Source organism: Mobula birostris, chromosome 14, assembly GCF_030028105.1.
Source record: "Mobula birostris isolate sMobBir1 chromosome 14, sMobBir1.hap1, whole genome shotgun sequence".
NCBI lineage: Eukaryota > Metazoa > Chordata > Chondrichthyes > Myliobatiformes > Myliobatidae > Mobula > Mobula birostris.
The window spans coordinates 90216206-90240409 of record NC_092383.1 but is presented as its reverse complement, the minus strand read 5'-3'; the positions used below and the strand labels follow the sequence as shown (position 1 = coordinate 90240409).

The window sequence follows — 24204 nt, the reverse complement described above, 5'->3', positions numbered from 1 at the left end:
GCATTTACTTTACTCAATGCCACTGAATTTTATAATATTAGATTATGTTCAATATTAAATGTTTTAATGATGATGTGATGGTGTGGGCAGCTGTCAAATTTGGCCAGTTGTCAAATTTTGCAGGTATACATGTCAAAAAAATACTGCCGCAACGCTTCAGGTACTTTCACGGGTTATGGTACACATCATTTTTCATTGTCAGTTTCTTGTTGCATTTGGACTTGAAGATGCCCTGTATTTCAGAACAGTCAGAAGTGAGGAAATGGCAAATGTTTCTGCAGTACAGCTGCTCTCCCTTCAGCTTCAAATAGAAAATCTCCAGTTTCATATAAAAAAACTTGCGTCTTCTCCAATCTGTTTCCAATGCAACTTCCTATCTTTAGATTTTCAAATAACATACTAAAGCTTAGGGAACAATCAGCTGTTTCAAGTTGTTCTGTGTACACTCGGTGGCCACTTTATTAGGTACAACTGTACACCTGAACATTAATGCAAATATCCAGTCAGCCAATCATGTGGCTGCAACTCAGTGCATGAAAGCATTCCGACATGGTCAAAAGGTTCAGTTGTTCAGATCAAACATCAGAATGGGGAAGAAATGTGATCAAAGTGACTTTGACCATGGAATGATTGTTGGTGTCAGATGGAATGGGTTAAGTATCTCAGAAACTGCTGATCTCCTGGGATGTTCACACAATACGGTTTATAGAGTTTACAGAGAATGGTGTGAAATACAAAAACAGTGAGCAGCAGTTCTGTGGGTGAAAATGCCTTGTTAATGAGAGAGATCAGTGGAGAGCGGTCAGACTGGTTCAAACTGTCAAAGGTTGGTGAGACTAACTCAAATGACCACGTGTTACAACAGAGGAGCATCTCTGAATGCCCAACACATCAAACCTTAAAGTGGATAGGCTACACCTTCAGACAATCATGAACATACATTCAGTGGCCACTTTATTAAGTACAGGAGGTACCAAATAAAGTGGCCACTGAGCATACGTTGAATGTTTTAGATGTTGGATCAATAATTTTAGCTGATGTTACATATGCTTGAACATGGTTGAATATTTCACATTTAAAAATATAATCTATATTGTGTAAGGTGGTTTCAAACCTATATTTCTGCATACTGTGTTACTGAACTGGCCATGTGGAAAATAGGATTGCCTAAGTGCCCCTGTGAAGGTTGACAAAGTGCTATATAATTGATGGAACCTCTCACTGCGAGCATCCTAATGGATCTTTTGTCCTTTCATAAAAGAACCAGTTCTCCCTTGAGAAAACGGTGTAAAACCTGCACTAACCTTGATGAGCCAGAGCATTACAGCAGTGGATTATCCAAACGCAAGTGTGAGATTTTAGTTGATTTTGTAGGGAGAAAATAAACGTGTTAATGGAGTTATGGTAGAAACACTCATGGTGAACAGACTGATCAGCAAGCTGTTTTTTGTAGGTGTTAAGAACGTTGAACCATGTGATGTAAAATTTTAGCAGAAGCATCATGTAATGTTAACTTGAATTTAGAATGACAGTTTGAATGCAGTTTGTTTAAACGAGAATTCATATTGTCCAAACATCAAAGATGTTTAGTTTATCAGGTGGACGGAGTAAAAGACCTGAGTGTGTGCCCAATGTCTGTTTTAAGAAACATAAATAGTTACTGACTCTTGGAAATCCCTGGCCCAACTAATTTACAGGAACACAAACTGGTGGTATGGAGACATGATCCACTGTCTCTGATCTCGGTACATGAAGCCCAAGAAGAGCACCACTTTAACTGGGACACCATGGAGGTTCTGGCGCAGGCAAACATGGAGTAGGCACGAGAATTTTTAGAAGTGTGGTTCTATCCTGATAGCTCCATAAACAAACATATTGAAATAGACAGCACGTATGAACCCCTAAGAGCCAAGGAAATGCGAGCCAATAGAATTCAAAGGTCAACTGAAGGAGTAGCCAATCAGGACTAAGGCTAGCAAACTGGGAAGCTATATATAAATGAGAGCACTCCCAGAGAGAAACACTAAAAACTACACACTGGGGTTGTCACCTCGTCTGGTGATGGCTGCAAGCTAATTGCCAAGCTCAGAGAACACCATAACATCAAATCCCTGGCCTATGACTGCTCAATACGGAGAAGGTGCATTTTGTGATGGTATTGATAATCCGTGTGTAAGGACCCAGACAAGAGCATTTTAGAAGGAGCCCACTACCTCATGAACTACCTGCTCACCCCATTGACTGCCTCCTGCCCAAACTATGGAACATTTTGCAGTTTGCAGGCTGGTACAGCATGGTAGTATAGTGGTTAGCGTAATGCTCTTTCAGTGCCAGCGACGCAGGTTCAATTCTGTTGCTGTCTGCAGGGGGTTTGTACGCTGTCTCTGTGACTGTGTAGGTTTCCTCTGGGTGCTTTGGTTTCCTCCCACATTCCAAAGGCATATGGGTTAGTAAGTTATACACACAAAATGCTGGAGGGACTCAGCAGGCCAGGCAATGTCAATGGGGGAAAAAAAGTAGAGTCGACGTTTTGGGCAGAACCTTCGGCAGGACTGGAGAAAAAAGATGAGTAGATTTAAAAGATGGGGGAGAAATGCAAGGTGATAGGTGAAACTGGGAAGGGGGGGAGATGAAGTAAATAGATGAGAAGTAGATTGGTGAAAGAACTACAGGGCTGGAGATGAGAGAATCTGATGGGTGGGAATAAAGGACCATGGAAAAAAGAGTGGGGAGCAGTACCAGAGGGAGGTGATGGACAGACAAGGAGAGACAGTAAAAGGGATGGGGACTGGTGAAGGAGAGGGCGAGGGGAGAGGAGCATTACCAGAAGTTCGAGAAATTGATGTTTATGCCATCAGGTTGGAGGCTACCCAGACGGAATATAAGATGTTGTTCCTCCAACCCAAGTGTGGCTTTGTTGCAACAGCAGAGGAGGCCATGGATTGACCTATCGGAATGGGAAGAGGTGTTAAAATTGGTGGCCACTGGGAGATCCCGCTTCTTCTGGCAAAGCAATCTCCCAATCTACGTCTGGTCTCACTGATATACAGGAGGCCACTCCGGGAGCACTGGACACAGTATATGACCCCTTCAGACTCTAGCTGTCGCCTCACCTGGAAGGACTGTTTGGGGCCCTGAATGGTAGTAAGGGAGGAGGTGTAGGGGCAGGTGTAGCACTTGTTCTGCTTGCAAGGATAAGTGCCAGGAGGGAGCTCAGTAGAGAGGGACGAATGGACAAGGGAGTCGCGTAGGGAGCGACCCCTGCAGAAAGCAGAAAATGGAGGAAATGAAGTGCTTGGTGGTGGTAGTATCCAGTTGGAGATGGTGAAAGTTTCGGAGAATTATGTGCTGGACGCAGAGGTTGGTGGGATGGTAGCTGAGGATAACAAGAACTCGATCCCTAGTAGGATGGTGGGAGGAGGGGATGAGAGCAGACGTGTGAAATGGAAGAGATATGGGTGAGGGCAGCATTGATGGTGGAGGAAGGGAAGCCCCTTTCTTTGAAAAAGGAGGGCATCTTTATTCTAGAATGGAAAAACCTCATCCTGAGAGCAGACGTGGTGGAGACAGAGGAATTGAGAGAAGTAACAGGGTGGGTCGAGGTATAGCCCAGGTACCTGTGAGAGTCCGTGGGTTTATAATAGACATCTGTAGATAAGCTGTCTCCAGAGATAGAGACTGTGAGATCGAGAAAGGGGAGGGAGGTGTGTTGGAAATGGACCAGGTAAATTTGAGGGCAGGGTGGAAGTTGGAGACAAAGTGAATGAAGTCGAGGAGCTCAGTACAGGTGCAGGAAGCAACACCCACACGGTTGAGTTAGTAAGTTGTAGGCCTGCTATGCTGGCTCTGGAAGCATGGCGACACATGCGGGCTGCCCCAGCACATCCTTGGTCTGTGCAGTCCTTGACGTGAGCGACACATTTTCCTGCATCTTTTGATGTACAAAGCTAATCTTCACCTTGTGTTAGCTGTCTTTGAAGTATAAAACTGGATTGAAAGCAATCAACAAAATGCTGAAGAACTTAGAGGGTCAAGCATCATTTGTGGAAGGAAATAGACAATCAGTGTTTCTGTTCAAGGCCCTTCATCTGGAGTGAAAGATGGGGGAGGTGGCTAGCATAAAGAAGTTGGGTTAGAGCTGATAGTGATAGTGGAGTCCAGATAAGGAGGGATGGTAAGCTGATGAGGCAAGAAAGAGTGGAAATAGTGACAGAGGCTATGAAAGATGGAGTCAACGAAAGGCTATAGATGATGGAATTGATTCATCCTTGTCCCAAGGGACTGTGTACGAGGAAACTTGATTGAACTGTGCAGTTGTTTCAGAATACGATATATTTTTGATGTGTTTTCACACATTGCAAAGCCTATATATTTTGACTGCAATAAGAGATCGACAACTAGTTGATTACCTGGTTGGAGTTGTGATTAGTAAGTACTTTTTTGAAGACAGTATTGTATGTAACAGTACCATCCCCACAATTGGATAGGCTACAGGCACTTGCTTTGTAGTTGTGGTAACATAATGATGAAGCTATTGGATTGCTATCCAGAGTTGTGGACTATTGATCTGGAATTATGAGTTTGAATCCCAGTGGCAATTTTGTGTAGTTAAATCTGAACTATAAAACTAGTATATTCCAATAATGTCATGACAATCTTAGTAGCCATGAAACCACCAAATCGTTGAAAAATGTACCTTGCTCACCAATGTCCTCCAGAAAAAACGAAATCGTAGATACTCAGTGCACACGGTCTATGGCTCTGCACCATTAGCTATTCTGTTCAGACCTAGTGAAGGATAGGCATATTGACTATACCAATGTCCCATAAACAAACAAATACAAAATAAATAATGTCTACCGGGATGAAATTAAGGAAGAATGATTCACTTTATTTGTCACATGTACATTGAAATGTGGTGTTAAGGCCATATTGAATCAGGATCAGGATTAATATCACCAGCATATGTCGTGAAATTTGTTGTCTTTGAGGCAGCAGTACAGTGCAATACATAATAATAGAGGGGAAAAAACTGAATTACAGTAATATATTAAATAAATAAGTAGTATAAAAATAAAAAAGGTAGTGAGGTAATATTTATGAGTTCAACGTCCATTCAGGAACTGGTTGGCAGAGGGGAAGAAGCTGTTCCTAAATCATTGAAAGTGTGCCTTCAGGCTCCTATACCTCTTTCCTGATGGTAACAATGAGAAGAGGGCATGCCCTAGATGATGGAGTTCCTAATGATGGAGACTGCCTTTTTGAGGCATTGCTCCGTGAAAATGTCCTGGATACTACAGAGGCTAGTGCCCATCATAGAGCTGACCGAGTTCACAACTCTCTGCAGCTTATTTTGATTCCATGCAGTAGCCCTCCCTATACCAGATGGTTGTGCAGCCAGTTACAATACTCTCCACGGTACATCTGTAGAAATTTGTAAGTATTTTTGGTGACACACTAAATCTCCTCAAACTCAGAATGAAATGTAGCCACTGCTGTGCCTTCTTTGATATTGTTGGGCCCAGGATAAATCCTCAGAGATGTTGGTACCCAGGAACGTGAAACTGCTTGCTCTTCCAACTTTTGATCCGTCGATGAGGACTCTTCTTGCCCTTTTTGAAGAGGGGATTGTGCTGGGGTCAGCCCTCACATATCAACCATACCACAACTCACCAACCATAACCCCGTGTCTTTGGAATGTAGGAGGAACCAGGAGCACCTAGCGGACACCCACATGGTCATGGGGAGAGCATACATACTCCTTATAGCAGCAGTGAGAAATGAATCCTGATTAGTGATTGCTGGCACTATAATAGTGTTATACTAACCATTATGTGGCCTTACCACCCCATATTAAAGTGGGGAGGGAGAGAAATTAGGGGCAAGAAAGAAAATTACAGAAGACATGGTTTTTTTTGTATTATTTTGCCTTGTTCACATTGCATACAAAACTCTTGAACCATATTTTTGAACTCTTAATATTGAATAATTGTGAAGTTAGAGTACTATTAGTCTCTTGGATTTTGCGTCCATTTGTGGAGTGTTCTTATTGAACAGGAGCCCCTTAACTTTGCATTGGATGCTCTTCTCTGAAGTTGCTAGCACTTTGGTTCATTGTACCAGTCAGAACATGAAATGATCTTGAATCTTTCCCAGCTCCATTGAATACAGGCCTGGAATCATCGATGCTTCTTCTGCATTTTGTGTGTTGCTCCAGATTTTTCAGCACCTGCAGAACCGCTTGTGTTTAGGAGTACTCATCGACCTAGATAAGCAAGAAAAAGAGAGTAGAACTCGGGCCTACAGAAATGGAATCACGATTGCTGTTGTAGACAGTAGTTTGTGTCTGGGGGGGGCGGGGGGAGGGTGGGAGAATATTCAGCCTCATGTGAAACTCCTGTGAATCATTCCGTTTGGTGTTGCTTAATATTTGCATATGTAATATAATGTTATGAATTAGAATATGATCTTTTTAACTTTATTGGTTGCTAACTTCGCTGCCCAAAGAATTATTTAACATGTTTTGGAAATCAGATGATAATGCAATTATTCTGCAAAATGGCACTTAATGTCTGTCAGCTGCTTGTGCTGTTCCAGAATTAAATTAATGTCTGGCAGGAGTCATGCAAGCTTACATAAGTAGGATATCTCGGCAGTACTGGTGAGTTTCAGGTAGTCTGGGCAAAATGGTGGATTTTAAGGGGATGATCCTTGTCTTCTTACTTTTTAAATGAGGACGATGAACTAGAAACTACCCCACTGTTATTGGGGGAATCAGTGCTGGAGAGCTCTTTGGTGTTGCTTTTTTTAAATCACGCGAGTTTTTGAAATGAGAGAATCCACTTCTCTGTGGTATCTATTACTGCTGGAACAGAGATCGGAAAGGATCTCCAAGTGTATGTGTTTGAGATTCTCTGAATTTTTAAAATCAAGCTAAAAAAAATCCAATTAGAGTGATTAGGGTGCTTTCAGAGGTGACTGGCAGGAATGGGCAGTGGCTGGGGGAGGGAGGGTTGGGGTGCGATAGGAATACACCCCAACAAAAATCACTGAACTGCTAATGAACGTAGGGTTGTTGTACAGGACTGAAAGACTTGAAATGCTGCAACTTTGCGTAATAAATGGATTTCTGTTTCCAGGGAGTGTTTGCAAGGTACTTATACAGTTAACGTACCTTGCTTTGTTAACATTTTTGGAAATTCACAGATGTGACATGAGAAAGTATCAACCCAATATATGACTAAGAATTCTGTGTTGAAATATTTTTGTATAGGTTTCAACTTTACCTGACAATTTGATGCTTGTATTCTAACCTTGAGTACCATTGTTTTTGTCTGCCATTCAAGGATGCTTTTTTTTTAAGTCAGTCTTCTAGCTTGACATTTTGCAAAGATTTTTTTGTTTATTTTGTGTCTGCATATAGTTGGCTTGCAGCTTAAGTATTTGCAGCCTCAGATCAATATTACCAGCTTTTATGCTGGAACATTTAGCATCAGTGTGTATTGTGTAATTATGACCTTTTTACTATTCAATAGAGAGCACAAAATGTTCATTGAAGACTTAAGTGGTTGTGCATTGTTCAAAAAATACGTATAACAGTGTGCAGAATTCTTCGGTGGAGAATATTGAACAACAACCATATTTGGAGATAAAGTATCAGGAAAAACAGATGCATTTTCTTTAATTCTGCCTTCCCAACAGAATATAAAAATCATAAACATGAAAAAGTCTGTAAATGCTGGAAATCCAGAGCAGCACACATGCAAAAAATGCTGGAGGAACTCAGCAGGTTGGGCAGCATCTATAGAAGTGAATAAACAGTTGATGCTTTCTGCTAAAGGAACACTTAAGTGTTTGAAAGTTCAAAGTAAATTTATTATTAAAAGTACGTTTATGGTTAATATGAGGGACCATAGTTTTAAGGTGCATGGAGGGAAGTATAGGGGGGAATGCCAGAGGTAAGGCTTTTTTTTTACTCAGGGAGTGGTGGGTGTGTGGAATGCACTGCCGGGGTGGTGGTAGAGGCAGATACATTAGGAACATTTTAAGAAATTCTTAGATAGCACATAGATGACTGTGAAGTGGAAGGCTAGGTCGTAGCAAAAGCTTAGATTGATCTTAGAGTAGGTCGGTACACCATCTTGGGCAGAAGGGCCTGTATTGTGCTGTAATGGTCTATTTTCCATGTTACCATATTCTACTGTGAGATTCATTTTGTTGTAGGCACTTACAGGAAAATAAAAGAAATACAATAGAGTTTTGCAATATAAACAAAGATTGACAAACAGCCACTGTGCAAAAGAAGACAAACTGTGCAAATAAAAATAATACTGAACATGAGTTGTAAAGAGTTCCTTGAAAGTGAAACTCTAGGTCATAGAATCAGTTCTGAGTAGCGTTGAATGATGTTGTCTGCTCTGGTTCAGAGCCTGATAGTTGAAGGGCAAGAACTGTTCCTGAAACTGGTGGTACGGAACTTAAGACTTCTGTGTCTCCTGCCTGATAGTAGTGAGAAGAGAGCATGGCATAGATGGTGGGTGTCTTTGATGGATGCTGCTATCTTGTGTCAGCACTCTTTGTAAACGTGCTCAATGGTAGGGAGGATGGCTCAAGTGCCATTGATACATTTGCTGATGAGATAACCATTGTTGGCAGAATCTCAGATGGAGACGAGAGCACGCAGAGGAGCGAGGTATACCAGCTAATTCAGTGCACTCTGCATCAGTCATACCGAAGGACTGATTGTGGACTCAGAAAGGGTACGACGAGGGAACACAAACTAATCCTCATAGAGAGATCAGAGGTGGAAACATCTTCCAAGGAGTGGTGCCTTGAAAAGCAGTGTCCACCATTAAGGATTCCCACCACCTAGAACATACCCTCTTCTCATTATTACCATCAGGAAGGAGGTACAGAAGCCTGAAGGCACGCTTGGCATTCCAGAACAGCTTCTTCCCCTCTGCCATTCAATTTCTAAATGGGCATTGAACCCATGAACACTAATGTTGTAAGTGAGGAAACAGATTCGGTAGGTCTCAAAGGCAAGGACTCTGGACACAGTCTTGGTAGTAAAGGATTTTATTTACAGAAGGCAAACGTGGGAAAATGACAACAGAAGCAATACACACACGCGCAGAATTTACAGCAGTTGTGGGAAAATCACATGGGAGCAAAGTACATGCACTCCCCCCCTCCCCCCCAGGGAAAAGTCAATACGATACCCACCACCCTTTGACTCTGTGCAGGCATGGCTCTATGCTATTAGGGACAGTAATCAATGCTCCCAACCCTATTCAATGCACAGCTCACCAACAATTTCTCCAGCGCTGTTCCACGGTTCTCAGCCTGGAGTGAAGCAGGGTGGTCCCTTGGAGATGGGAGATGGCAAAGAGAGAGTCCAGCACACGTGGCACCCTTTTAGTGCAGGAGTGCTGGAGGGTCCAGACCAGGTAATTCACAGGGGTGGGGGGGGGCAATGGCTCAGTGCCAGCAGAGTTAAGCTGATTATAAAGGCCAATTGCCCGAGGCCAAGTAGAAGACTAATTAAAGGGGCCAATGGTTAGGTGTGTATTGATGGGTGAGGAGGGGTCAAACCTTGATTGGCAGGTGGCATGCCTTCCAACCAGATAGTGGGCAGTGCTGTCACGTGACAGTCACAACCCCTCCAATACAACTACCTCACTACTTTTTAAAAATGTCTGTTTTTGTTCTACTTATTTGATTTAACTATTTAATATACATGTGTATATATTTAGAGTAATTCAGTTTTTTCCCTCTATATTTATCATGTATTGTACTGCTGTTGCAAGTTAACATATTTCATGACATATGCCGGTGATATTAATTCTGATTCTGTGATAAGAGTAGGCTGTATTCACCGTTTTCTGTGGCCTTTTCCTTCCTAGGCATAGGTGTTTCCATACTAGACCTTTGAACTGACCTCAATAAATGGAGCAGCCTTGAAAGTCCTACAACCTCATTAGTCCGACTCTTCAAAATGTGGATTAATGAGGTGTGACTGTATCGGGCAAACTGCTTGAAAGTGTCAATGTACCACCTGCCCTGCACTAATACAGTACAGTGACAGTGCTAACTGCTGACTGGTACAGTCTGCAGTGCAACACAGAGGAGGCCTCTGTGAACTAACAAGTCTATTTTTCGTCTGAACCTTTGTGACTTGGAGTTAGAGATTACAACCCTGCTCTTGCAAATAAAGAACCATTTTTCTATGAGCATAATTGGTGTATTTCAGGCAATAAATTTGCTTTAGTAGGAGTCAGACCCTGTTTGTAAGCTCATAAATCTTTGTGAGAATCGCATTTAACTGTTGACCCCAGTAAGAGTATCACACAGAGTTCATGGTCACCAGTGCGGGCTGCATCAAAGTGAGGCCATACGTAATGGGAGTGCTGGGTTACCAAGGTAATCCTGGCACTGTCAGCGAAGCTTTAAGCGCGACTGCAGTTTGTTATGTGTGATAGCGAGTGTCTGGAGCTTGATGTGGTCGTACGTCATAATGAAACTTGTGCTGAGAATGGTATAGTGGGTGTATTTGTCAGTTAACCTGGATTGAGTTATTGCATTTACTGGAATTTTGTTGCAGTACCCTTAACCTAGATTGCAAAATGTTAGTTCAATAGAAACATTGGTAAATTCTTAGTAAAGAGTGCCTGTGTCTATTTTTGTGTAAACTGTGCAAACGTTAGTGAGTTGTCCCAGTTGTGCTAGCCTTGTGTTGGGATCATAACCCCGAATTGCTTCAAAAGGAAGGGTTTATTGAACTGTCGAATCTTTTAAGAAGGAACTCTGGACCTGACAACCACCGTAGCTAATCAAAGTTGAAGAGATGCAGGATTTCTGAGCAAACACAGCAGGTAGGGGACCCAATCTTCAATAATTGTAGTAGACTGCAACAAAAAAATTAGCATTTGTATCGTACCAGTAACTCAGATGTACTAAGACTTTCAAAGGGAAGCCATACATAATGGGAATGTTAGGTTACTGACTCAAGGTAGTAAGATGGTTGTTCTATTTTTTTAAGGTAATCATTACAGCAGCGTTATAGATATATTACTGGAAAGGTGTCCAGATGCCTGAGTGTTTGGTCAAGAGATGTTGTCGTAGGATCATAAGACGTAGGAGCAGAATCAGCCATTAGGTCCCATTGAGTATGTTCCGCTATTGAGTCACGGCTGATTTATTTCTCCCCTCAACCCATTCTTCAGCCTTCTCCCCATAATCTTTGACATCTTTACTTATTAAGACCTTCATACCCCAACTCTGGTAAATGGGGAATTAAAATTCAAGTGTTCAAGAACCTGATATAATATGGAGATTTAAACTGTTAAACTTCTTGGATTCTTGTCAAAGTTGATGTGGTTTGTATTATGAGAGTGATTTTCTGCCATCCCTGTCGTACCTACTCCATCTGTGCCTCAAGATCCCCAACTGCAGTTGACTGTGGTTGACAAGACTGAAGTGGCCTGATGGATGTTCACATTACCTTTGTGAATGGATCAGTAACAGAATATCAGAAACTGGTTTAATATCACTGGCATATGACCTGAACTTTGACTTTGCAGCAGAGGCACAGTGCAGTACATAATAATAGAGAGGAAAAACTGTGAATTGCTGTAAGTATGTATATATTAAATAGTTAAATTAAATAAGTAGTGCAAAAATAGAAACAAAAAAAGAAGTGAGGTAGTGTTCATGGATTGAATGTCCATTCAGAAATCGGATGGTAGAGGGGAAGAAGCTGTCGTGAATTGTTGAGTGTGTGTCTTCATGCTTCTGTACCTCTTTCCTGATGGTAGCAATGAGCATGATCTGGGTGGTGAGCTCCTTAGTGATGGACGCCACCTTCTTGAGGCATCGTTCAGTGAAGATGTCATGGACACCACGGAGGCTGTTATCCATGATGGAGCTAAGCTTACAGTCTCTGCTGCTTACTTTGATCCTGTGTAGTAGCCCTGCCCATACTAGACAGTGATGCAGCCAGTCAGGATACTCTCCATTGTACAACCACAGTACATCCGTAGAAACTTTCAACTACTTTTGGAGACATACAAAATCTCAAACTTCTAATGAAATATAGCGGCTGTCATGCCTTCTTTGTAGCTGCATTGATATGTTACGTCCAGGTTAGGTCCTTAGACATATTGACACCCAGGACCTTGAAATTGCTCACTCTTTCCACTTCTGATCCCTTTGAGGATTGGTGTGTGTTCCATCATTTTGGCCTTTCTGAAGTCCACAATCAGGTCTTTGGTCCTGCTGATACTGAGTGCAAGGTTATTGTTACGGCACTACTCAACTAGCTGATATATCTTACTCCTGTATGCCATTTCGTTACCATCTGAAGTTCTGCCAACAATGGTTGTATTGTTAGCAAACTGTAGATGGCCTAGCCACCCAGTCGTGTGTAGAGAGAGTAGAGTGTTGGGCTAAGCACATATCCTTGAGATACGCCAGTGTTTATTGTCTGTGAGGTGGCGATGTTATTTCTGATCCGCACAGATTGTGGTCTACTGATTTAGGAAGTCGAGGGTCCTAGGTCTGAAGTGATCTGATGAGAAGTGAATATTTGTGGGCTAAGATGGGTTTTGAAACTTTAAATGTAGAAAAGGTGGATTAGATCGTGGGGGTACTAAACAGAAGGAATACTGTGGGGAAACTAAATTTAGAGGAATGATGGAGCTCAAGGCTTGTAAAGTGCTGGATAAGAACTGGCCATCATGCTCATTGCCTTTCACCAGTATACACTACAATTAAGTAAACTGTATAGTCAATAGTATACAGCATTTTAGGAACAGTTTCCCTTCTGCCATCAGATTTCTGAACGAACAATGAACCCATGGGCACTACCACACTATTTTTTCATTACTTGTTTGATTTTTGCATTACTTACTTGATTTTTATTGCCTTTTATTGTTTATTTATTGAGATACAGTGCAGAATAGGCCCTTCTGGCCCTTTGAGCCACGCTGCCCAGCAATCCTCCAAATTAATCCTAGCCTAATCACAGAACAATTTACGGTGACCAATTAACTTACCAACCAGTATGTCTTTGGACTGTGGGAGGAAACCAGAGCATCCGGAGGAAACCCACACGGTCACGGGGAGAAGATACAAACTCCTTACATGCAACGGTGGGAATTGAATCCGGGTCACCTGTACTGTAAAGCATTGTGCTTACCACTACTCTCCTGTGCTAGCTTATTTGTAATATATTTCTTATTGTAAATTATAGTATATCAAATATTTAATGCTGTCAGTAATAGTAAACCTTATTCTGATATAAAAACTTAATTCTTTAGGAAACTGCAGGCCAACATAGATCAGCTAGAAGGTGATCGAAGTTTGGATGTTATAACTAAAATCGTACAGAGTCTGGAGGTTGGTGAAGACGCAGTTTAAAATGGGGATCTTGGTAGAAGAAACAGCAAGGAGAAAGAAACTATCATGGAATTGGAAATATGTGGTTTTGGTGATGGGGCTACAAGGCCTAATTGGGAGCATGATTGTGTGGTTTAGTCTGAGTGTCTGGAAAGAAAGATGGAATTTTATGAATCTCGCAATTTCATTTGAATCAGGAATTTCTGCAGCTGAGATTTGTATATTTTTTGTCTTAAATTTTGTTGAGTATGCATGTTAATTTAACACTGTAATTTGTTTTTTCTTGAGAGTTGGCAGGATAAATTTTAAAGCAGATATTTACCGATGTGGATGATTTTTTTTTTAAAGTTGAAAGCTTGTAATGGCAGGAATTAGCATTAAGAGACACAAGGTGATAGTTTGAAGCATTTTTATGGACAAAATTTGTAACACTGTTTTTGAAAGTCACCTTCATGGTTATGCTATGATTAAATAATATTTTTAAAATCATCCCTGGCCTTGAGCTGCAATTTTCTACCCATGCTCAAGGGGATTTAGTACATTTTTGGAAGATTTCTGATGATTTTAGAGCTTTTAACAGAACGTGGGAGAATTGTGTGGCACTTGAATAAATTCCAAGAAAAATGTTTATGCTGTTTTGAAATATTTATTTTGCCAGTGATTTTTATTTAGTAGTTGGTTAATTGTGCAGGCATTCTTTAACTTTTCATCCAGTCACTTTACTCTGGGTGGAGGCAAAGCATCCAGTTTGTACTCCACCCATGTGGGGAGAGACCACAGGAGTTCAATAACTGCTGACTGCTCTGATGATAATGTGACTTATTCTCCATGCTGTGCAAATTGACTTTGAGCAGTACCACATATTGTTGTCACAACAATAAAAATCTTGCACTCACCTGCAATTCGATGTCAGTGGCATTACTCAGCGAGGCACAAATTAAAAAGGAACTTACCACAAATCCAGGAAATTGATCTGCTCCATCAGCAGTAAATATTGCTTGCATCCTCTGTCAGTTGGGCCTTTCCAAGAGGATATTTAAAATGGCAAACAGGAGACCTCTAGTGGAGTCAAAGGCTGCTAGCTAAATTATCTAGTAACAAAAGCTCCAAGATTATTGTTTTAGTAATTTTGTGACTACTAAGTGCTGAAGTTTGCCACCAAAACTTTGTTATGGCAAATATTACTAAAAATAGTGGAAGCAATTCTAAAAAATAATGTATTTTTCTGAGCAATGCATAAACGTACACATTGAACATAGAACATTACAGCACAGTATAGGCCCTTCGCACCGCGATGTTTTGAGTTCTGCATTTATCTTCTCTTTCTTTCATAGACGGAGCTATCCAAAGGAGAGGCATTTGGTCCATTGTTGGATTTGAGTTCAGGCAGGGATTATTCAGACCTTTCCTTTATAAGGTATATAAAACAGTGGTTAAAATGCAGTTTTAACATGGACATTCTTCACAGTTGAGTAAGAGGAATGAAGACTCTCAGAGTAACACTAGACTTATTTAACAGAGACATGAATGTAAGGGCGTTCCTTCTCCTTGTTTTGGTAAATTTTGTTGGAAGCTTTCATAAGTGTATTTTTTTTTCTCTATCTATTAGACTGTTAGAAATAAAAGCAGATTTAGGCCATCCATCCCATGGAGTCTGATCTGCCATTCCATCATGACTGATTTATTATCCCTCTCATTCCCATTCTCCTGCTTTCTCTCCTACCTTTGACGCCCTGACTAATCAAGAACCTATGAACCTTTAGTTTAAATATATCCAATGACTTGGCTTCCACAGATACCTATGGCAAAGAATTCCACAGATTCACCATTATCTGGCTAAAGAAATTCCCCCCTCATGTCTGTTCTAAAAGGATGCCCTTCTATCCTGAGGCTCTGGTCCTAGACTTCCCCCTCAAAATGCAATAGCCTCTCCACATCTGGGCTTTTCAATATTCAGTCAGTTTCAATGAAATCCCCCTTTAACAATGGACTTTCCTAATTGTTTCTTTCAGTTTCCCTATTTCAGTTTGAATGTTCTGGCAAATTAAAAGTATGTTTCTCTGTGCACTATGCACTCTTCTTTAAGTGATTCAAAATCCCAAATATTTTATTGGGGGGGGGGAAATTCCCTTAAGAAATAAAGTAAGGATTGCCAAGGAATAGATGCAGCCAAGTAAACTTGTTATCTATGTTCTAAGAGTTGAAATGTATTGAGAATACCAATTTGGGAAAGGATTCTTAGTGCATTGAAAATTGATTGTATTTCACTTTTATCTCCCTGCTCTCCTTTATGCATTTCCTTCAGGAATGCTTTTCCTTTCTCATGTGTCCATTAAACGTCCACACTGAAAGAGTAGTTTTATTGTGCTTGTCCTACACAGTGGAATAAGATTATCTAGCTTTATGTGTTGCATGTACATCGAAACATAACAGTGAAATGTGTAGTTTGGATCAAATCAAATCAAATCAGCGAGGAGTGTGCCGTTGGCAGTCCACAAGCGTCGCCAGGCTTCCGGTGCTGACGTAGCGTGACTAACCCTAACCCATATGTCTTTTGGAATATGGGAGGAAACCAGAGCACCCAGTGGAAACCCACACAGTGATGGGGAAAACATACAAACTCACTACAGGCAGTGGCAGGGATCGAACCCTGACTGGTGATTCAATGGCGTAAAGTGATTGCCGTAACTGTTATGCTAACGTGCCACTACGATTCTACCCTAATTACTGTCATCAAAATCCAATAATTCTGCGATAGTCTTTTAAACAAGGACCTTGAGTTTTGGAATTTGAAGGACAATGGAAAAATGCTGCCTTGGTGTGAATCTTTAGATAAGGTAGAAAAATACACTTGTGCGTGGTGTTTTTCTCAATCATGAAGAATAATTTCAAATAAAATGCAGTTTATTAATGCAGAATATTACAAATGTTCTTAGATCACTACGGGGTTATCGCTACAAGGTTTCTTTTTCTTTACTAACCTAACAACTAGTTGAAATAATACTTAAATAATTTGTTACTGCTCGTTGCACTGCTGGCCTTTAGGGGAGCATTGAAAGTCCTCCATTTCTGTCTGTTCTTAGCCATATACCATTGCGCACAGATATAAAAAGATTCTCCATTGCTGTTTCCGTAACAATTTTGTTCTGACCAGTCAGGGTTTTTAGCCCTGAGCTGAACCCCTGAACCTGGAAGACCAATAGACTACTCTTAGTCAGGGTTCTACCCTTTGACCCGCCTGCCATGGGTGGCCTACCAAGAGTCAAAGCATAAAGCTCTATTTCCAGCCAACATAGCTCTCCGGGTCATTGAGGCACACTAGCTTCCAAATCCTACGACAAGGTTGTGGTCCGTCATCTTGGAGGTTAATAATTTGAACTAAGTATAAATAGTTTTTCCATGAGTAAGAATTTTGTTATTTCAGTGGTATTGACCTTTACTAACTTGAACTGAATGTAAGTAGTTTTTCCATGATTAAGAGTTTTGTTATTTCAGTGGTACTGGCCTTCACTGGCTCCATTATGTGTTTTGTTTGTTAATGTCTGATTATTGGCATGTACAGTATCTGCTTAAGCTGGGTGATTTTCAGTTCTAATAATGATCAGCTTTAGGGACAGTTTATTTTAAATAAGTGGAAATCTTGCATACTGAGTCTCCTTTCTCTTGTCCACATAGCTTTTACTGAGTTTCTAGTTAAGCTAGCTCACTGCTGGATTTTTCACTTTTACCTTCACTTTTCTTGCAGTGAGACATTTCACTTGTATTAGTCTCGTGTTAATCGGAGACACAATCAAGAATCACCTCACATGGGGCTTGGAACGGAGAAGGAAACTGGAAATAGAGATCCATAATTCCCTGAAAGTGGTGTCACAGGTAGATGGGTCCACTCATATTAGCAATCTTCATTAGTTTTATTATTAATGAACTTGCACTTAACTATTGTACTTACCTTGCATATGGTATATCCACTGTAGCTCACTGGCTCCTCCTTTTTCCATCCTCCTGAGATCTTCAATCTCCTTCAGTTTTATTAAACCAACCACTTATTTGGGGAAATAATGAATTTTCAATGTCTAGCTTATCACCTTTACGTGAAATCATAGCAAAGGCTAAAATGTTTGGTGAGGATCAACACGTACTTTCGGCAAAACCCGTGACATCCAAGTTCTCCTCGTGGACAAAAGCAGGCATGTTCTTCTATAGGAAACCAACAAGTTAATACTGACAAATTCTCCTTCACATTACTGGAAGCTCTGGTATATTGTTTAATTCTAATGGAACTTTGCATCTGTTTGCATATAAATGATGGAATAATTGCAGCTGATGTTGAGGAAAGATTTTGCATGCTTGATTTATCTTGTCTCAGTAGCTCACTTGCATCACTGTAAGAAACCTGTAGTTAATAACTATGGAGATAAGACTGTCTTATTCCAGTAAAGGTCAAAGCAAACAAATTCCTCCTTAAATTTTATTTGTGTATCTTTTGTTCCCTATAAAGGAACACAAAATACAACATTTAATATGCATGCCCATGAGTTACTGACCACTTGACCAAGTTAGATGCTCTCCAATTGTATACTTGGTTAGTGATATTGTGAAATCAGTATTTGAACATATAAGATATAGCAGATGCTTTACATCTGGCGAAACACACCAAATACTGGAGGAACTCAACATGTGAGGCAGCATCCATGGAGGGAAATGGATAGTCGACAACTTGGGTGAAGGCCCTTTACCAGTCCTGATGAAGATAGTTAGGTCTTCATCAGGACTGTTGATCTGCTGATGATAGATTAGCTTTATTTGCAACATGTACATTGAAACATACAGTGAAATGTTGTTTCCATTAAGTCAAATCAGATCAGCGATGACTGTGCTGGGCAGCTCAAGTGTCGCCACACTTCCGGCGCCAACAAAGCATGCTCACAACTTACTAACCCTAACCTGTACGTCTTTGGAATGTGGGAGGAAACCCACACAGTCACAGAGAGGAGCTTACAAACTCCTTACAGACAGTGGTGGGAATTGAATCCCAATCTTATGCTTGGTGTTGTAAAGCATTGTGTTAACCTGAAACGTCCACTGTCTGTTTTTCTCCATAGGTGCTTCCTCACCTGCTGAGTTCCTCCAGCATCTTCTGTGTTGCTTTGGTATTTTAGCAGATTTCCATAGTTATGTAGCAGGGCCAGAGGGGTGGATGTGGCTGTCCATGGTAGTTTGGGAGTAGAAGTGACTACTGGTTGATCGTTATTACAGAGCAGAATAAAGCAATTTGTTTTTTTTTCATTTGTTTATCCAGTAAATATCTCCAAAGTACTTTGGCCAAAAAGTTCAAATTGACCAATTCCATGTGAATGTAAACACAGTGTTACCCATTACCACTCCAGTGAACAGCTAAACACTTGTCTGCCTAAAGTTTTAAGGAAATGTTAATGTTGCAGCTAAATAAAACCGAGCATGCCAGAAATCTAAGATAAAAACCAAAAATGGAAACACTTCGTCAGATAGGATCTGTAGAAAGCAAAACAGTGCCACTATTTCAGGTCAAAGACTCTCCATCAGACGGTATTTCTCATTTAATTTCCTTATGTAGGAATCCGTTTGGAAATACAAGTTGATGCTGGCTCTCAGAGCAATCTATCAATCCTAGTCTATACATGTTTCCCTATTATCTCTCACATGCTTATTAATACCCCTGGTTTTCCCTCTATCCACCGACATTAGAGGTAATGTATAATTGCTATCAGCTTACCAACCCATTCTGAGAAGTCAGAACACCTGAGGGGAAGCCCAGGCAGTCACAGAGAGAACTTGCAAACTCCACACAGACAGCGCTGGAGATCAGGATCAATCCTGGTCAATGAAGAAAGCATCTTTTTCCATCCTCAGTCGCAAGTTGATGTGCCAGTTTAAGCCTGCTTGAATGAGTTAATGCTCATGAATGAGCAGTCCATAAGAGCATAAGATACAGGAGCAGAATTAGGCCATTTGGCCCTTTGAGTCAGCTCCGCCATTTCATCATGGCCGATCCATTTCCCTCTCAGTCCTAATCGCTTGCCACCTGGCTGTATCCCATCATGCCCTTACTAATCTAGAATCTATCAGCCTCTATCTCAAATATACTTAAAGACTTGGCCTCCACAGCTAGTTGTGGCAACGAATTCCACAGATTCATCTGTCTCTGGCTAAAGAAATTCCTACTTGTTTCTGTTCTAAAAGGACGCCCCTCTATACTAAGGCTGTGTCCTCTGGTCCTAGACTCTCCCACCACAGGAAACATCCTCTCCACATCCACTCTATAGAGGCCTTTCAACATTCGATAGGTTTCAATTAGGTCATCCCTTATTCTTCTGAATTCCAGTGTATACTGTCCCAGAGCCATCAAATGCTCTTCATATGACAGAAAGCCGAACAAAGAAGGAATGTTTCTGATTTAAAAAATTGCTTATCTTTTACTGCTGTGATGCATAGCTAACTCTTTAATATTAGTTTTTCATGCTGGATTATCCATAGGACCGTAAGAGAACGGAGTAGTATAAGGTCAATTGATAAATGGATCCATTTGTCATGCTCCGCAGTGTTATGCTGTATGGTGGTATGGAGCTATGACTTTTTAGGGCAACGATTTGTGTTCTAAAATAGTCATACTCTCAACTCATAAGTTTGAATATGTAGTTTAGAACCATTAGTTACCCTGCAACCCAATCATATTTATTGGGAACATTCCTTTTCTTTCCATTAGATTGATAAACAAAGAGCAAGATAAACAAGTTGTACTAAATTCTCCTTTCCGTAGGACCATAAGACATGGGAGCAGAATTAAGTCATTTGACCCATTAAGTCTACTGCGCCATTCCTTCATGACTGATTTATTATCCCAATCTCCTGCCTTCTCCTTGTAACCTTTGATGCCCTTGCTAGTCAAGAACCTCTCAACCTCCGCTTTCAATATCCTAATGCCTTGGCTTCAGCAACCGTCCGTGGTAATGAATTCTACAAATTAACCACTCTCTTGCTAAAGATATTCTTCCTCATCTCTGTTTTAAAGGGATGTCCTTCTATTCTGAGGATGTTCCCTCCATTCCTAGACTCCTCTACTATTGGAAACATTTTCTCCATATTCACTGTATCTAGGCCTTTCATATTCTATAGTTTTCAAAGAGAACCCCCCTCATTGTTCTAAACCCCTTCAAACACTCCTCATATGTTAACCCTTAAATTCCCTGGATCATTCTCGTAAGCTTCCTCTGGACCCTCTTCAATGCCAGCTCATCTTTTCTTAGATAAGAGGCCAAAACTTCTCACAATACCCCAAGTATGTTCTGACCAATGCCTTCCCCACCACCACTGACTCCATGGATTTCCTGTGTTTTATATGATGATGTTTTTGAAGCTTTAATATGATAAATATTCTGGGTTTTGTGCATTAATTCAGTTATTGTTGCTATATAGTAAACACTGAAAATTCATTGAGTAAATGCATCATTAAAGTAGTTTTAAGGAAGTTCATTATCTTAAAGGTGAAGAGCTGTTTTAAATTTTCGATGGAAACAACTACTTACAAATACAGGTATACAGACTAGAATTGATTTTTATACCTCTATTATTTTAAAAATTATTGCAAAGACTAGTTCCCCTCAAGTTAAAATAATTCAGTGATTTTCTGTAAAATGTGTTTGGTGTATATAGTATCCCATGTAAATTTAGAACAAACTAAAGATAGTAATTAAGAAACTGTAGAATTTAAGCAACCTTGGCTTTAGGTTTTCTCTTCAGAACATTTACTTTACATCCTCGTTATCTAGTTAAAACATTGTAGTGATTCGCAATTTCTTTCATTCTGTTTTACAATGACAGACATGAAGTTTTTTTTGTGAATATGATTTCCTCCTCCTTTCAGATTAGTAAGTGTGGTGCGTGGCCAAGTGGTTAGGGTGTTGGACCAGCGATCTGAAGGTCATGGGTTTGTGTGTGCCCTTGAGCAAGGCACTTAACCACACAATGCTCCAGTCTGTCCAGCTGAGAATGGGTACTGGCAGAAATGCTGGGGGTTAACCTCTCGATAGATTGGCGTCCTATCCGGGGTGGGGGGGAGGGTGTGGAGTCTCGTACTCTCAGTCGCTTCATGCCACGGAAACCGGCATAAGCCACGAGGCTCGTGACAGACTTTAATCAGATTAATAACATCTAGTGATTTCATTAATTTTTTGGTAAATGGTTACTTGACTTTGTGGTTCTAATTGCTGAGATAAAGGGGGTCCTATATTGCTGTCGTATTCTGGTCTCAAGGAATTATCAGTTATTCATCTGAAAAAAATCTAATAATTATTGCTCACACTGCAGAACAGATATTGAAATAACATGATAGTGCCCATGACACAAAGTATTTCAGTATTTCAAGATGGCTGTTTCATTGCCTCTTTGAAGTTGTGCTGTTAATGGGTAGTATTGACTTTACTGAAAAAAAAACAATGCTACCCACCAACCAGACCACCTTCTCCCACTCTGCCCACATGGTCCAGATTATCACAGGTTTATCACCTCTTTCCATCCAGTCCATCTTCATGGTGCATTGCTTCAAGAATGCTAGTGACATTGTCAAAGATGCCTGCCTCCATAGCTGTTCCCTTTTCTATCTTCTACCTTCATGGAGAAGATGGGGGAGCTTAAAAATCCAGATGTTCAGACTTAAGAACAGCTATTTTCCCCATTGCTAGCAGATATCTGAATTAATTACCTCTTCCACATCTCCTTTCTGGTGGTGCTGCTATGATTTCATTCTGTTAACACTACGTGTCTTGGGTATTCTACTGTTGCCATTTCAGTACTTTTTTGTTTCACTTCTTTGCTTTTGTCGTCAGAATTAGCCCATATGACAAATAAATTAATCTGAATCTGAAGTTGTAGGAGTGGGTACAATTACAACAATTAAAAGCTATTTGAACAGGTTGATTGGTAGGACAGATTTAGAGAGATACGAGCTGGCTGCAGGCAGGTGGGGCTAGCTTAGTTAGGCACCTTGATTGGCATGGATGAGTTGGGTTGAAGGGCCTATTTCCCTGCTGTATAATTATGATAGCGATATTAATTGTATTTATCAGCCCAATCAGAGCATAAGGCATAGCAGTTGAATTAGGCCATTTGGCCCATTGATGCTGCACTGCCATTCAATCATGGCTGATTTTCTTTTATCCCTCTCAACCCCATTTTTCTGCCTTCTCCCTGATGAAAACTAATATGGCCATATTTGGGAACAGCTTCTTTCCAACTGATAAGACTGCTGAACGGATCCTAACCCAGATCTGGGCCGTACCCTCCAAATATCCGGACCTGCCTCTCGGTTTTTTTACACTACCTTACTTTCCCTTTTCTATTTTCTATTCATGATTTATAATTTAATTTTTAAAATATTTACTATCGATTTGTACTCCAGGGAGCACGAAGAGCGGAATCAAATATCGCTGTGATGATTGTACGCTCTAGTATTAATTGTTTGGCCACAATAAAGTATAAAGTAAAGTAATATTAAAGAGTTAGCTATGCATCACAGCAGTGGAAGATAAACACTTTTTTAGAATCAAAAACATTCTGTTTCTTCTCTGTCCTACCTTCTAACTCCTTCATTGGACTAACTCCTTTGACACCCTGACTAATCAAGAACCTATCAACTTCCATTTAAAATATATCTAATACCTTAGCCTCCACAGCCATCTGTAGCAATGAATTCCACAGATTCACCACACTTTGACTGAAGAAATTCCTCCTCATCTCTGTTCTAAGGGATGTCTTTCTATTCTGAGGCTGTGCCCTCTGGTCCTAGACTCCCCCACTCTAGAAAACATCCCCTTAATGTCCACTCTCTTTTATTATTATCGTGTTTGCTCTGTGAGCATCACAGAGACACGGAATTTCATTGCATCTTGGTGTACGTGACAATAAACTAACCTAGTTTAACCTGCTCTTCAGGATAACACTCAAGTGACCAGTTTTCACCTGCGTGCTTGGCTTTGAGTCGGCAAACAATACTGTTGCACCAAGAATGGAAAAAGGTCAAAGCTGAGCCTATCTCATTCTCACTTAATGTTTGAGAATGAGTATTTTCAAGCAGGATCTAACTAGATAGCAAATAGGAATGAGAGCTGGCTGCAGTGACCAACCTGCTGGCAGAACTCAGTGGGTTGAGTTCCATTGAGGACAATTGCAGCAGCAGGTGTGTAAATAAGGCCAGGAAGATAATCCGGGACACCAGTCACCCCAACCATAAACTGTTTCAGCTGCTTCTGTCTGGTAAATGATACCACAGCATTAAAGCTTCTTTCTACAAGCCATTACGCTTATAAATTCACACGTCTGTACATTGCGACGGAGTCATAACGCAAAATTTTTTATTCCCTCGTGTTGTGGGACAGATGTAAGATTTAAAATTCATCTGTTGGGAGGAAGGGATAGTTGACATAATGGGTTCCTACCACCAAACGTACCTTTACCTCCCACCCCCTCCCAAGCTTTCTCCCCATGATTCCCTTGTCCATTCGCCCCACCCCACTAATCTCTCTCCCAGCACTTATTCCTGGAAGCAGCCAACGTGTTACACATGCCCATTCACCTCCTCCCTCGCCTCCATTCAGGGCCCCAAACAGTCCTTCCAGATAAGGCAACACTTCATGTGTGAATCTTCTGAGTCTGGTGCTGTTGATGCGGCCTCCTTTATATTGGTGAGACCTGTTGTAAATAGGGGACCACTTCATTGAGCACCACTGCTTCATCCACCAAAAGTGGAACTTCTGAGTGGCCAAACATTTTAAT

At 40.8% G+C, this 24204-nt stretch overlaps 1 protein-coding gene across 8 annotated transcripts in view; it reads left to right on the top strand.

Annotated features, from left to right (window-relative positions):
• LOC140210084 (fibroblast growth factor receptor substrate 2-like) overlaps window positions 1-24204 on the top strand; it is a 97766-nt gene that overhangs the window by 27611 nt on the left and 45951 nt on the right. For 4 of the 8 annotated variants that reach the window (XM_072278889.1, XM_072278880.1, XM_072278887.1 and 1 more), the window contains exons 1-2: window positions 14733-14815; window positions 17144-17271. The exons of 2 other annotated variants lie outside the window; for them this stretch is intronic. The gene's annotated coding sequence lies outside the window, so the exon portion shown is untranslated. Of the gene's footprint in view, window positions 1-10739; window positions 10875-14732; window positions 14816-17143; window positions 17272-24204 lie in introns of those variants that run through there. 2 more of the 8 variants (XM_072278881.1, XM_072278884.1) reach the window with 2 other exon arrangements.